The sequence below is a fragment of the Anser brachyrhynchus genome (assembly GCF_964034855.1).
Source record: "Anser brachyrhynchus genome assembly, chromosome: 4".
NCBI classification, from domain to species: domain Eukaryota; kingdom Metazoa; phylum Chordata; class Aves; order Anseriformes; family Anatidae; genus Anser; species Anser brachyrhynchus.
In genome coordinates this window covers 48,516,931-48,531,980 of record NC_137698.1, presented here as the reverse complement: position 1 = coordinate 48,531,980, position 15,050 = coordinate 48,516,931, and the positions used below count along the sequence as shown (strand labels likewise).

The following is a 15,050-nucleotide window of genomic DNA, read 5'->3' as shown; positions in this document are numbered from 1 at the left end:
AAACCCTGTGAAAAGGTCTCAGTTCAATAACAGCTTATTCATTCTACACAATTTGCTTGTAGTTAATTTTTTGTCAGAGCTGATCTCTAAATCGGAGTAGTGCAGAGGGAGAAGGTAAGAGCTCTGTCTGCCAGATAGGTGGAAGGCTAATCAGTACACTCATGCATTTGTCTAGTGGAACCCTTTAAATCTTTCTCAGATGATCTCTCATTTCGGATTGTTGTCACTGTATTTAAGTCCTCCACACTCCTTGCTGTAAGTGAATCCAGAGGTGGTGTTCTAATCCTGTTTGGAAGGAATGTGGAAAGTGCAAGGGGCTGCTTTGCCTGCAGCATTTGATCCTGGTGCTGCACTTGTTGTATTTCTTAAATTCTTTTACTGCTAACTGACCAGCTGGGGCCTTAGCAGGCAGTGGAGTCTGCCTTCCTCGCATCTGCAAATCCCACTCAAGTGGCTGTACATGATGCTGCGCTGTAGGTCTCAGGCATGAAGATTGCGTCCTCTGCGTGAAGTGTACCAGCACTGTGAGCATTGGACCGTGTGTAGCTAACATCTTGTACTTTTTGATAGAAAAACTGTGTGGGGGTAGAAAACATGATCTCAACCACCAGTTCAAAGGTAAAAAAAGATATTGAGGATAATGTCTGATGCCGCTACCTTGGCTTTTCCCTATTGTAGGGCCAAGGGCTTGTAGGTTTTTTCTCACTGTGTGCGTGTCAGTGGCATGCGCTCTGTAAACCTCCTGCCTTGGCCTGTTCCTTGTAGCCCTGCTATTCCACTGCTGCTGGTTTCCTTCAGTGCCATTGCAATGCATGTAGCTTGCTGTATGGGAACAAGGGTGGAAAAATGTACCCTGTGGCACATGGCAAGCCCCACTGGTGATTATTTTGGGAGCAGATACATAATTACTCAGTGCAAATAAATTTGTTATGTCCCTGAAACTCAGGATTTGCAGTTTTAGACGAGAGGTTTAGGAGATGTGAATTTTGAGAAGTAATTGGCAGAAGCTATCTGGGTGTGTTGTGTGCACGTCTGTTTTAGTGCTTGTCACTGTTTTTTTTCTTGTTATTCAGACCTGTGTTCAGGAATACAATGGGACTTGGATCCTTGTACAGGATAACTTAGCTGTGTTACCTGACAGAGAGGCCTAACTTGGGGCAAAACCAGAAATTTGTGTCTGGAAGGATTTCAGTGGCCTGTTGCCTTTCTTGATATGTCTTTCTGAAGTTTATTGGTAGAATATGTTACTCAGCATAAATATTTGAGAGATAAGAGATCAAACTCTTCCTTACAGACCTGAAGGGAAGGTATGTGTAGTGATTTGGGTTTAATTTTTAGCAGGTTTGTTTTCTTGAGTATAAAAGCACTTTGCAGTTGAGCTCTGTGGAGTGACTGCAGGCCCAGAAGGACAGGAGGTGTTTTGATTGAGGTTTTATTGAGCAAGCAGAGCCGCTTCAGCATTACGGTGACTGTTCAAACAGCAAAAGACTGGGAATTATCTGAAATAATGCAACTGGGTTGTCACAGAGCTTTTTACCACCCCTTTAAATATGGGCTCTTTCTTGTCTGCTGGAGTGTTGAAGTCTGTGTTTCACAGGGCCTGATTTGAAGCCTGGTGAAATAAGCCGAGACTGTTCTTCTGAGAGTCTGTGGTATGTGACCAATAATTTTTTTCCGTACTGAGGATTTGTTGCTTAGATATGCAATGCTGAGGTGCCTCTTCAGAGACAACTGTGAGCAGTCTTAGCAGCTCTGCACCGAAGTCCCCATTCTAGCGGAAACGTTCCTGTTGGACTGAAAGGGACAGTTGGAATTACTGGGAGGTATTTGTTGACCAAGCTGCCTTCATGCGGTGCTGTTTGGTGGTTAAGAGATTGTTTTACCTTTTGGTCACCTGTAGGGTGTTGCTGGGGAGTAGCCAGCCTGAATGAGATCAGAATGCTCCAGCATTTGATAGGAGGTGCTTTGTAATCTGTTTTAGCTCAGAGAAGCATGAGGTTGGAAAATGCTGCTGTGCTTATTCCTGTCAAACACAGGCTGTGACCTAGACCAGTGGTTTATTCCTGTAGTTCTTCAGAGGTCTTGTTCCTTTTTTCCCTATTATTTTTCAATCAGTTCAAATCTATTCTCTTCCTAGAGGAGATATCAGACATTATTGTTGATTCGGGCTGAAAAACTTGGCTTTGTTTGTGGAAATGTTGCTCTGAATGTGCTAGATGCACCTAATCATAGAGGTGGCTTATTTCTTATTTATCTCACAAGCCTTCAGGACTTGAATTCCAAATCTCCATTTTTTCCAAAGGGATCAGAATTACACCAGAGCATGAAGACCTTCCTAGGTTTGATGAATTTTACAGGAATATCTACCCATACCTTATTCTGTATTTGTGAAGATGTCTGGTTTTCAGTTCAACTTAGTCTGGTCTTGTTCCTGACTTTTTGCCAAGTTTTAGACTAGGTTGAGGAGACAGTGTGGCAGATCTACCTGCAGCTCAGTGCTTGAATTTGCAGAGCCCTTAATAAACAGTGTATTTGCATGCACATGTTAGTAGCCTGTTGATTTGGATGGGTCGGTGCATGACATTACAGTGCTTCCAGCTGAGGCAAGCATACCGAAGTTAGAAATCTCGTTTGGATGGGATAAGGTGGTCTGTTAAACAAGGAAAACGTAGGCGGAAGGGCTTGTATGAGGACTAGCAGCATCAAAAGCCTATGTTTTTGCTTGAATTCAAGTGAAATAAATGGAGAAACCTCCACTTACTGTCAGGTACTAGCACTCATTCATAATTGCTAACAGAAAGCAGATGAGCAAATGGAGTCAGGGGAAACCGCGCAAATCAGTCTCTCAACTTCAGACTTGTGCGTGAGGCTTCCCAGGTGTTTGTGGTAAGCAGTCTGATCTTTCAGATAAACTGTTTTGGTTTTGTTCTGCAAAATAAAAATAACCTGCTTTTTAAATTCAGTTTGATACTGAGTAATGTGCTGTTGATAACTACATTTATATTAAATTCCTCATGGCTTCTAAGGGTTTAAAAAAGTTTGAGCTGAAACGCTGTTTGGAATGATTTCATTAGAAAACAAAACAAAAAAAAGTAGGACAGAACAGCTCTCGCAAAACAAAAGACGAGTATTGAAAAAGGTGGGTAAATAGAAATGCTCTCAATTATTTGATGTGTTCTTGCTCTTTTTTCTGCTTTTGTGGTATAGATAAGTGTAGGGAAAAACTGTGCATGTACATGATGCGCTCACACTCCACATCACTTGAATCCATCTGTAAATGTGGAGCTGTTGCCACACATCCTCTCTATATGCTGCGTATTTTGCAAACAGCTACACCTACACACAGACAGTACGAGGCGTCGGGGCTTGGATTTCCAGGATGCTGTATGCACTTGGAGCCTGCAAGCTGTGAAACTGCAGTCATTCCAATCCTGACTCAACTCATTTGGCGGAGCGTTAGCATTAGGAAGCGCTGTTGAGGTGGGGGGGCAGCGTGAGGGGAGAAGGGGTAGGTGCTGTGTATTTCTCAGTGGAGTAGCTAATGGTGAGGCTTTTATGAAATTGTAAGGCAAGCTATAGTAAAACTGCAGCACAGGGCTCTCACCATGCGTGGATGTATGCCTGCGGATGAAGGCGCAAGTGTAAACTCTTCTTGGAAAAAATCATCTCTCCATTTATGCTGTGTTGTATCAGAGTATTTATCTAGGTTCATTTGCACCCCCCCCCCCCCCAATGTGCTGTAAGAATAAGCGTGCGTTCTCCATTCTCCCTCCCTCCTTCTCCCTCCCCCCCCACCCCCCCCAAGCTGTAGGGCCAGAAGGTGGGGTGGTACCTCAGGATAATGGTAGCAGAAGGCGAAGGAGGCAGACAGCTGGCAAGTTCTGCCCCAATATGCTTCTCTGAAAGAGGCAAGGAAAATGCAGAAGATGTGATGCCTGAATGGCTCACTTTGCAGCAAAAGGGAAGATTAAAAGTAAAATTAGTTAACATCTTGCTCATTTCAAACCACCACACGCCAGCTTTTTGCTCCATGCCCCCCCTCCCCTTGCCTTTTCTCTGTTGCTTTATTTTTGAGGGGAAGGAGGAAAAGCCTGGAATCCTGGGATTTTGTGGAAATCCATACAGTAAGCAGTGCTTGTAAAAGAGTAAGCTCTCCAGGTAGCGATCCTGTTAGCTGTATGTCATCTTTGAGACTGGGTAACTGCAGCAAACAGGCAGTCTGCTGCGTTCCTCTATGAGAAGCTTTTATTTGCTTTAGTAATGCAGTGTTATATGAGTGGCTGAAGACATGGGACAGGAAGAGAGGCTGAAGCAACTGGAATTGTTGAGTCTGGAAAGGGGAGCAGAGCGGGAATGGTATGGGTACACTCTGGGTAGCCTAAACCTTAGGGAGGTCCTGCCTAGGGGACATTTCACTGCTGTCTACTGCTCCCATGTGGGAGGATATAGAGAAGGCAAGCAGTGGTGCACGTAAACTTTATGCATGTGGAAAACAGGGAATGATATAATTTATTGTTTTTCATGGAGCAGTTTCTAATATGATACAAAAAAGACAGGTATCATAGCTTTGTTACCTTCTGCTTGTGACAGTCTGAGCAACGCATCCTTGGTCTGCAGGAAGCTCCAGGTGTGTGGTGGATGGATTATGCCACCAGACCGCTTATGGAAATAATGCTCTGAGTACAGAATTTCATGCTTGTGTGGTCTTGCCAGTCAGGTCCAAGTCATTTGAAGGTCCAGTCTCTGTCTTTTGGGGGGAGCTGTTTTTTGATGAGGTTTTGATTCCCTCCAAGTGGAACTTAAAGGGATTATGTTGTGCAGTGGTTTATTTTATTTAGTGCTGCTACAGCAGAATTTAGGTTCTCAATCAAGAAGATTCCTAAACTCCCTGCGCTGGATTAGTGCACAGCTGAGTAGCAGAGGCTAGGTGGTCAGTAGACGCATTTTAGCAGCAGTGATGAGCAGTTTCCTCTAACACTTGGCTTCGCAAACAGACGTGGGATACTTGTTGCACCTGTCAGTGGAGGACAGTAGGTATCTGGCTCTGAGTGATTACTGAGTATCTGCAGAATTGGAAAGCTCTGGAAGGGAATGGGAAATGATGACTAACCAGCCCCGTGTGTGTACAAAACACGTACTTTGTATAAAGTTCAGTGAGAGGACAGGTAAGCCATCATACCGCTCTTGTAAAAACACAGCTTTTTTCTCTCAGCCCTTGTAGCTGAAGATGTTTCTGGCGGGTAACTGTTGCTGTTCATTAACTTGAACAAAAACCAGACGCATTCCAGTGCTGAATGCTTTCGAAAATTCTTTTCAAAGAGGAAAAAAACAAAACAAAAAACAACATCCCATACCCCACATACCGCTGCTTTCAGTACAGACAATTTATATCAGCAGTTTAGAGTTGGGGGAAAACGGCTTCCAAAAACCGTTGAGTTTGTTGCTGCTCATTGAGGGATTTTCACACTGCCCTCTGAACTATGTGGCACAGACTGCTGTTGCAGGCAGGATTCTGTTCCAGCTGGATGCCACCTCTGATTCTGCTTGGTAATTCCTCCACTGAACCAGAGGACGGTGGGAAAGATGACAAATAGCAAAATTTATCAGCTGTTTTTGCACATGGCTCTGTGAGGTGCTTATCTTCCTAGTGAGACCTTCCTGAGTAACAGGGTGGTGGTGCTCCTTGCTGAAAGCCTGGTCTCTGCTGCAGCTCAAGAGAGGTGCCCAGCCAGCGGTCCCTGTGATGATGGCTTAAATATGGCAAATGCTAATGGGCTCATCACTTGGGTTTTTACCTAAGAGCTCTACCCTTGGAATAAACATTCATCAGTAGTGCTCATTTATTAACTGCTTTCCTCCTCTTAGTTGTCTTGTGTAAGTCAGTCTGGAACAGTTGATTGCACCCAGGGTAAGACCACAGATGCCTCTAGCGAGGATTCCCATCCTTGTTAGTGTGGAAGATATGCAAAAGGTTCTGGTCCTTCAAGTATGTTAACCCTACTTGTGGCCACTGCAACATGGGGACTTTACAAGTCAGTGGTTAATGGTCCTTGTTAATAGCTCAGGCTACACTGAATTTCGGCAGAGGTGGCCAGTTAATTGCTTTTTGAATGCCTGCAAGCCTGCATAGTCTGCTGTACCATGTGGAAAGGGATTCCTCTGCTTATCTGTCCCCAGTGAACAAGAGGCTGGGGATGCATCTAGGTTGTTGATACTAAAATAAGGGCTGAGAAGCTGTGTCCTGGTAGTTAGAAGCATTGTGTTCAACCTGAATGCCCTAAGCTATGTCCCTCTGTTAGTTTTACTAAATCTAGTCAACTCTTCCATCACTGTTGTTAGGGCCTTCTGGCTGTCTTTTTGATGACTAAAATGATGTGTCAAAGGTTATTGCAAGCACTGGCATTTTGCTACAGCATTTGTGGCAGTTGTGACATCGGGATGAGTAAAAGAAAGGCTTGTCTCACCTGATGACTATTATGTGTGGCAGAGATGCTTTTGGAGTGCTCAGTTGCTCAGCTGTGTGTGTATTTCTTCACTGTGAACTACTTCCATCTTGGATTTTTTTCACCGTTCCCCCTTATCCTTCCCTAGAGCTCAGCATATGAATGTATGAAATTAATATGAAGCGTGCCTTACTTTGTATATTTGCCTGTGGACCTCTAATGGGGTGGGAAAAATAAGTATGTTAATGATTGAAAGTTATTTAGTGCTGCATGGAGTTAATTGCTTCTAATCACTGCTTACATCCATCTGGTTTTATGGTAGACAACAAACCTCTTCATTGGATTTGCTCATTAGACATACTGTAAATCACAGAGATGCTCTGGCACCTCGCATATTGTGCTCCCGTTACTCGGGCTGCCTTGTCATATGGCTGTGAGCACAGAACAGTGGTCACTGGGAAGTGGATAGATTGGAGTCCCAGCTTGGGGATGCGCCAGGGAGTGACCCCTTAAAGTTACCCAGAAAAAGGTTTAAAAGCACGTGGGAAAGCTGTTGAATGCAGTGGAGCACCATGGTACCTCTGCAGAGCCACAGTTAAGAGTTCATAGGCCTATTTAAGGAGCTTATTTTTCCATGGCTCAGACAGTGAGGGTTGTATGTCCTTCTTGGGCTGAAATGAGCCATAACTGATGTCGTGTGGAGTAAGAGCGTAGTTAAAAAATGTGGGTTTGTTGTTATCCTTCCAGAGGAAGGACAGACTTCATTTCCATTTAAAACCTAAGATGGACTTAATGCCTGCTCTGCTATTCCTTTTTTTTTTCTCCAAGATCATTGTCTGTGGTCCTGTTGGATGGATGCCCCTTTGGCAAGGGCTGGGACTGGATAAGCCATGAGGAGAGAGATGAGAACTGTTCAAGTGTTGATGATAGGCTGCTTAAAACAAATTTGTTGGTTAGTTAGCTACTGGCCTGTAACCTTAGCGAGGGAGGTCTATTCTAGAGTAAAAGATTTTTCTATCTGAATACATTCTCTTTGTCCTTTTTAAAAGAAAAAAAATATACACCAGAGCTCCAGTCCGTTGTGTTCGCATGAAAATTCAGGATGGTTTTGAGTAGCTATTTTTGTTGCAAGCAGCAGTCAAATGTCATTAAAACTGAAAACTTCATGCATGGGGGAAAGGGAAAGAAAAGGAAGTTGTATAGGTTAACTACACATTATGTGAAGTAGCAACTTTTAATCAGGTGAAACTGTTTGTGTTTTGTCTCTTCTATTTTTCCAGTATGTGTGAAATAGCAAAAATAAGTTCTTCATTGTTTTAAAGTTCTCTAACGGGCCACTTGATTTCCTTCTTTCAGATGACAGCATGAATAAACATTTGGTCTTTGCTCATAAATAATCTTTTCTGACACTTTACTTTGTGTTAGCCATCCTCAGACCCCTCAAGTTCTGTAATGTTTTATTCTAGTAGCTTAAATGGAGGACTATGTAATTCTTTCATACAGTAGACTTATTACATGGAAATGTCTTTTTAAAAGGGGCAGAAAACTCTTTAAAAATGGGCTTGTGGTAGATGGAAATTCAGAAAAGCCTTGCTGTGTTTTGAGGCCTTGTTGGCAAAGATAGTGTGTTTTGTTTTGGTGTAGGATGTTCGTGGTAGTGTATAGGGCAAAAGGGCATGTTGTCCTCAAGTCAGCCCCAGGCTTTTCATGTGTTAGCTAGTGGTATTCTGGGTGAGGAATTGTAAGTCAGCTTGGTGTGGAAGTTGAAAGGGCGCTTCTCTGAGGTTTGATCTGTTGAAGGAGTTATAGGAAGCAGCTCTTCACACTCCAAAGAACATGAGGGACTTGGTCAAGACAGCAAGCTGAATGTGAGCCTGCCCTGTGCTCTGGCAGAGATGGGGGCCAATGGGTCTATGTGAAGAGGAGCACAGCCGGTATGTTGCAAGAAAGGGTTATCTCTCTCTACTCAGCCCTCCTTAGACCACATCTAGAACAGCGTGCCCAATTCTGGGCCGTGCACTGCTGGAGAGGCATAAGTGATCTATGGAGAGGTCAGCAGGGAGTCCCTGAGGTACGGAGTGGATTGCTTGCTCTGTGGGAGAGGCAGAGCCTGCTCAGCCTGGGCAAGTTTGAGGGAGCTGACCTTCCAACAGCACCCCAGTACTGCTAGGGAGCTCATCGAGAAGACAATTGAGCTTATGGTGATAATCTGGCAAGAGGATGGGACACAGCAGGCAACTGAAACAAGAGGTTTGGACTGTACATGTGGAGAAACATCCTCATAAGAACAGTCAGTCGGTGGAACGAGTTGCTCAGAGGTGGAGCAGTTGTCATTCTTGGAGGTGTTCATGGCCTGACTGGATGCAGTCCTGAGCAATCACATTGAACCTTACAGCTGGCCCTGTTTGGAGCAGGAGGTTGGACCAAAGACCCATCATTTCTGATCGGAATCATCCTGAGATCCTGTCAATGTTGCTGCTTGAAGTCTTTCTGTGCATCTCTGTTAGGTGTGTGGGGTGTGTGAATCGTAACAGGCGTATCGAAACCTGGGTTTTGCATACCTTAACAGTACTTCTGTAAATCTTGGTGCTGAAACAGGTGGACAAGTGCCCTGACTACAGCAAGATTTTGGAAAAATGTCGAGACCACCAAGCTATATAAAATTAAAAAGCTTTTCCCAAAATATTGTAGAGGACAAGATAACCTGGAGGAACGTGGAATGCTTCTGGAACTGAAGTTACTGCAGTCAGTGCCATTTCAGTGGTTCCTCTGTATGATTTCTTGTTGCTGAGTCCTGTATACCCACCACACCATACAATCATATGTATGTTGTTAGACTGTCTCTCCAACAGTTGGAGCCTGGAGGACGTGTTTTGTGGGAAAGCTGTGTGTGACCCGCTCTGTCGTGAGTGTTGTACTGGTTGTGATGAACACAACGTTAACTGTTTTCATGTTCACCTCTGTACGTGGAGCTCACATGAGCTGCTCCTGAATATAGAGCAGTATCCTCAGTACTGAGAGCTCTGTAAGTGATACCCAAGTGAGATGTATTATGATACATCATTGCTGTTACACTTGCAATGAGCCATGTTAATTTCTTGGATATGAGATTCACTTCCTTCTACAAAAATAGCTCCTGGAAGCCAGTATTTGCCTTCCTTATTAAAGGGAACTGTTTTGACAGGAAATGAGACATGATTTTTGCCTGTCCCCATCCCTTCCTCTCCTTTATGTCAACTGGTATATTTATCTTTAATCAGGAGCTCTTACATTCTGCTGGCTACATCGAATGCTTCCTGTGACAGGAACTTCTTCGACATCAGGTGTAGAAACACTGATCTGGGTGGCATGAAAACTGCAATTTATGTTCAGTGTGAAAGCACAACCAGTTGTACTGATGGCATTTTCCCGGAGTACCCTATCCACAAAAGGAGGAATGGATTATAAAACTCCCCACAAACGGGCTTCTCCCATTTTTGTCAAAATAGGCAAGTCATGCAAAAGAAGGATGTTTTCCTCCTGATGTCTTCATAAGAAATCAACAGCGGTTGTGAGGTTTCAGTTCGTCTTTTTCAAGACCAACATAAATAATGACCTAGAGAAGCTACCTTCTTACACAGACTCAGAGGTGCACTGTCATCCACTAATCATGGCAGTCCTGCCAAACTCTGTCTGGTGCAGCATGATGGATCGGCGTGATGTGATGAATGGCATATGCCTCGGCACTCTATTAGAGCGCATTCACTTCAAGAAGATTAATGGCTTCAGGTTGTGCTGGCATCTTTCAGGACTCAGTGTTTTAGGTTGATCCATCCATCTTCCACACATCAACAATAGCATTGTATGCTCAAGTCAAAAAACATAAGGGTAAATTAAACATTTCCTTCCAGATAAATGGAGGCTTTGACTGACTTGTGTACCTCCTGTTAGCAGTACGTTTTGTTTTCCGGCAAAGAAGGCTACAGAAGCGTTAGTCTTGCATAGAAATTCCTCTGCTAGCTTCCTAGTTGCTGTTTTTTGTTCTTAAATATCTGTACTCCCATCTTTCTGCTTTCCCAGCACTCACAGCAGGTGGCAGCCTCAGGTGTGCAAAACAAGGATCCCGGCACTGTAGAAATCCTTTGGCTGGCTAGTAAGGACGAAAAAAAAAGTATAAAAAGTAGCATTAGCTAATTTGAATTCTGTAATCTCAAAGTTCTCAAAGCTTTTAAGAAGCTAGCGCCAAGAGACTGAGGAACTTGTTGATTTTAAAAAGCTGGTGAGAACTGTCTTACAGTCCCATGATTCTAGAACCTGATGCAATAATAATGTGAGTCTTCACATTCCACACTGAGGAGCAGAGACGGAAGGCACCAAAAACCCTGGTATTTCTTGCCAGCAGGATATCTGTAGATGGAGAATTGTGGCATGGGTTGGAATAGCGTGGGGAGGCACCATCGAAAGAAACTGTGGGAAGATGGGGAGAGAAAGGGACAAATGCATAATAGGAGTGTGTCTTATACAGAAACAACTGACAGGGGAGTAGACAAGGCTGAAGGTAAGGCATGCTGCATGGATAATGGCAAGTGAAAAAGCCAATCTGGTCTCTGACTGGTGGCGATTCCCAGGAGAGCAGAGAGATTAGGCAGTGATAATCCCTTGGATTCCGTACCCTTTGTGGTCCTGCATATATCTTCAATTATTGATTGGCCAGGAGAAAACCTGCATGGACAGCCAGTTGCTGGTTGCGTTTGCTTACATCTGCATCCCCCTCTTTGGGATGTTCTTTGTGGAACAAGAGGATGCTGACTGGGAGCTCCAAATGTTGCACACAGCTGTCGTGCAGCGTACTGAGCGCTGCGCGTCAGAGAAACCTTGCTGCAGTGTGTGCATCCAGGGACAGCTTTCTCTACCCTGTGCCTTTTGGAAAATGCAGCGAGTTTGGAGGGGCTGTGAGGAAAGGTGGTTATTGGCAGCGAAGGGCAGTGGCTGTCAGAGGAAGGACAGAGGAAAACGCAAAGCAGGAAGGTAAAAATACTGAGAAGATGAGAGACTTAAAATGGGAAATGCGTGATGAGATGACTTGTGCTTCAACTCCTGGCCTGTGGATTGCACCTTGGCAGCTCTGATCAGGTGGTTGATGTGCGATTGCTTAGAATCTCAGTAATAAAAATAATGGAAGTGTCCAGGAACCCTCAGTCCGGATCTCATATCCTCCTTTGCATGAGAAGCCAACAGCGTTTGTTGTGGGCTTAGCAATATGTTCCTTGGTCTCATGGCCCTGGTTCTGTCACTCAGACAGCCCTTGGGTGGATGGAGAATTGATTTTTAGAGAGGGATATTCAACACATGCCTAAAGAAAGTGACAAGAGGTAGTTGTTGTGGGAGGGAGTTAGATGTGCTAGGGGAAGAGGTGAATGCCCAGAGAAGGTGGTAACGATTTCAGAAGGACTGCGACTTCCAGACAGACTGTGAAAGCATATGGGTTGTGTGCATGCAGCAGATGACAACATTCAGTGACTTGTGCAGTGATGTTTAGCTGGTTTTTTTTATATATCCCACATCCTTCAGCCTGCAGAAGTATGAGGCTTTCTTTTCCATCCTGGCGTAGAGCTGTTGCAAGGCCAGCCCTAGGGAAAAGCCTGTTCTTTGAGTACTGAAAGTTCAGAGATGCTGAATGCTTTGGGAAATCAGATACTTAGTTGCCTGATTGGGGAACAAATACTTGGGAAAGCCCCACTGTGCTTAATGACGTAGTTTTTGTATCAATGCATTATCCAGAATAGGGTAGGGAAGGAGGAAGTCAGGTTGGGACATGGAAGGCTTGCGGATAATGCTGTGGCTTTTGCATCTCAATTTTTTTGTGGCCAAGCACATTTTCCTAGCCAAAATCAGTCAATATTAACATCCCTCCCAGGTTGCTGGATTGAGCAAAGCTCTGGAGTTCCTTTTCTTTCAGTCCGCCTGTCAGGCAGTCTGGGCTATTGGAGTGAATTCCTCTGCTTCTGCATGCAGGGCTTCGGAGAGACTGCTGCCTGCACTGATGTGATGTCCCTGTCCCCTGCTCCTATTACGTGGGTATTCAGTTTAATAATTGTATGTGGATGGCAGACTTGCTGCCAAAGCCCTGCGCATCCAAAGTCATTTGGTGAAGGAGTCCATTATGATCATGGCTTGCAGTGATAAATTCCCTGTGATGGTAGCAGCTCACAGCAGCCTCCTCTCGTAATGGCATTCTGCTCTTGTTGGCAGGGATCCCTGGGCACGAGACACTGCCCTGAAATAGCAGAAATGATGATGAGAACAACAATAGCTAGACAAGTCAGGGAGACGGAAAAATTAGGGAGGAATTTTAATAACTTCTTAGTTGGAAGCATTGCATTTACAGGAACTTGTCTAAGAGATACTGAATGGCTGTCTTGGGCTGGGTGTCCCCAAGGCTAAAAAGCAGTGAGCTTGGAAAAGAGGGAGAGCTAACTCCTCTTCTGTGACATGCATGTTGTCAGCCTATAAACTGTTTTGTTTTTTTTCCCCTCCTTTTCTATTTTGTGCTTCTCTATTAATTCTGGTCTCTCAATTGTGCTCTGAGGGCCACAAGGCAGCTCTTTCTTTTTCTCTCAGTAGGTGTCCTAGGCCAATTGTTCTCTGCAAAATAACAAACTTCAGGAGAGAGGGGGAGAGTTGGTGTTACATCTTTTGATGATTCTTTTGATACAGTTGGCATGAGGAGGCAAGGAATGAGTTTCTGTGCATGAAGGGGTATGTAAGATTTTGGAAAGTAGATTAAAGGGATGCACCTGTGCTCCCTCTGTCATTTCAGAGAGACCTTTTTGGAAGTTTGTTTCAAGACAAGGGGTGAAAGGGGCCAAGATGGCACAAATCTGAAGAGCAACTTGCAGATAATGGACTTGGGCTAAATACTTTGGACTTCTGGGTGTTGATTTGAACACATGGGAGCTGCAGAGCAACACTGGGAAACATTTTTACCACATCTATGCTAATGTAATTATGCTCTGCTCATAATTAAAGCAGAACAAGTTGCTTGGCTTGGACCAGAAAAAAGTAAGTAGGGTCGAGTCTTAAGTTAGTGTTGAGTTATTAGAGCATAAAATAATAAGGTTATTTCTGGTGGAAATGGTTCAGTATGTGTAAAATACTGTGAAGAGAGGTTCTTGATATGCCAATGCTGTTACCCAAGACAGCTGTTAGGTTCTGTGTGGGCTTTCTGCACTGGAAGCAATTGACTAGAGAGTGGAGAGAGGCTTTATACACACACACTGTAACAATGGATGGAAACTTTACTTTCCTTTGTCTGTCATTGTTCTTCTCATAAAGTCCATCAGACTGGCTCAGGATCTGTGGCAGAAACCTGTCTGAATTTGTGCCATCAGGTACCCCGTGACCATGTAGGTCTCTGTGAGGCAAATAAATATACAGCTTTAATTATCAGGAAATGGTTAATACCGATGAGCTCATTAGATATCAGTCACTTGTAGTGCGCTATGCTGTCTCCTAATTATTAATTTTTAATTGGCTGCCTCTCTATTTGTACTTCATAAGTGGGGGGGAGCCCTTGCTGCAAATGTGGCCCCTGAGCTGCGAAGTGCTCTAGGAAGGACATTTGTGCCTGCTGCAGAGCCAGCCCTTTGGCCTGGCTGACGTGGGGAAAAGGGCAGTCAGTGCCTGTCTGCTCCAACGTGGCCTATGCTTGCCTTAGGAAAGTTAACTCGCTTAAATGATCCACCGAATTCCCTTGCTGACTGTTTTCTGCAGCCTCGTTACCTGATCCCTGTGCGACCCAGCTGAAGAATTGCTGTTTTTGTCAGCTACTTCGTACTTCGTATATCTGTGAAGGTGGTTCTGTGCATGGCTGCAGGGCGAAGCAGGCATGCTTTTCTGCTAACTAGTTTATCAAGTGTGGATAGCCTTTTTTTTCTTTTTTTTTTTTTTCCACTGGGTTATTTGCTAGTCCCTTGCTCCTTTGTCATCTGCCCTTGGCTGCAGTATAACCATAAAACATTTACTGCGAAGCCATGAAGAATCCATATGTCCATTTGATCTGTCAGGCCACCAAGAAGCCAGGGCTTGTGGGGTAGCATAAGGATATCTGAAGGTGACACATGCTGTCATTTGATGAACAGAGATGCAGAAGGGGATTCTGGCAGCCACTACCTTGGCCTTGACAACTTGTGATGGTGACCAGGTGGGGTGTGTTATCTTAATAGTCTGGAGCTCTTGTGAATTATTTGCTGATAGATGTAAACAGCTGTTATTCTTGGTAATGGAAAGCAATTAGAAACATCTGTACTCTTGGCGATGAGTAATGCCTCCCATCTTCACTGCTCCCAAGTGCCAATTGGAAATAACTACATCATCAGGATGGGGCTGGCAATTCTACACTGCATTATGGACTGATGATTAGTAGTGAGCTGTGAAGAACAAGAGGTGAAGTGCAGTAGAAAGAGCCTGTACCTGTTTTTGCGTGTTTATTTGCTTCCTCGTTTGGAAAAGGCAGCGCAAAGTTGCTGTTCTGGTGATGCAGAGAGAAGCAAGGTGCTCTGTGCTTCCCTGTCAATCCTCAGCTAACTTGATATTCAGCAGCCTTGAATTGCTGGGTCTTCTGGAGCT

At 44.3% G+C, this 15,050-nt stretch overlaps 1 long non-coding RNA gene across 2 annotated transcripts in view; it reads left to right on the top strand.

The window, feature by feature from the left end:
• Nucleotides 1-15,050, top strand: part of LOC308194928 — a 350,222-nt gene that overhangs the window by 77,244 nt on the left and 257,928 nt on the right. The window contains exon 12 of one of the 2 annotated variants that reach the window (XR_013951068.1): nt 1-15,050. This exon is cut by the window's left edge and continues 16,360 nt beyond it. The exons of the other annotated variant lie outside the window; for it this stretch is intronic. This is a non-coding gene — a long non-coding RNA (uncharacterized lncRNA). 2 annotated transcript variants of the gene reach the window in all.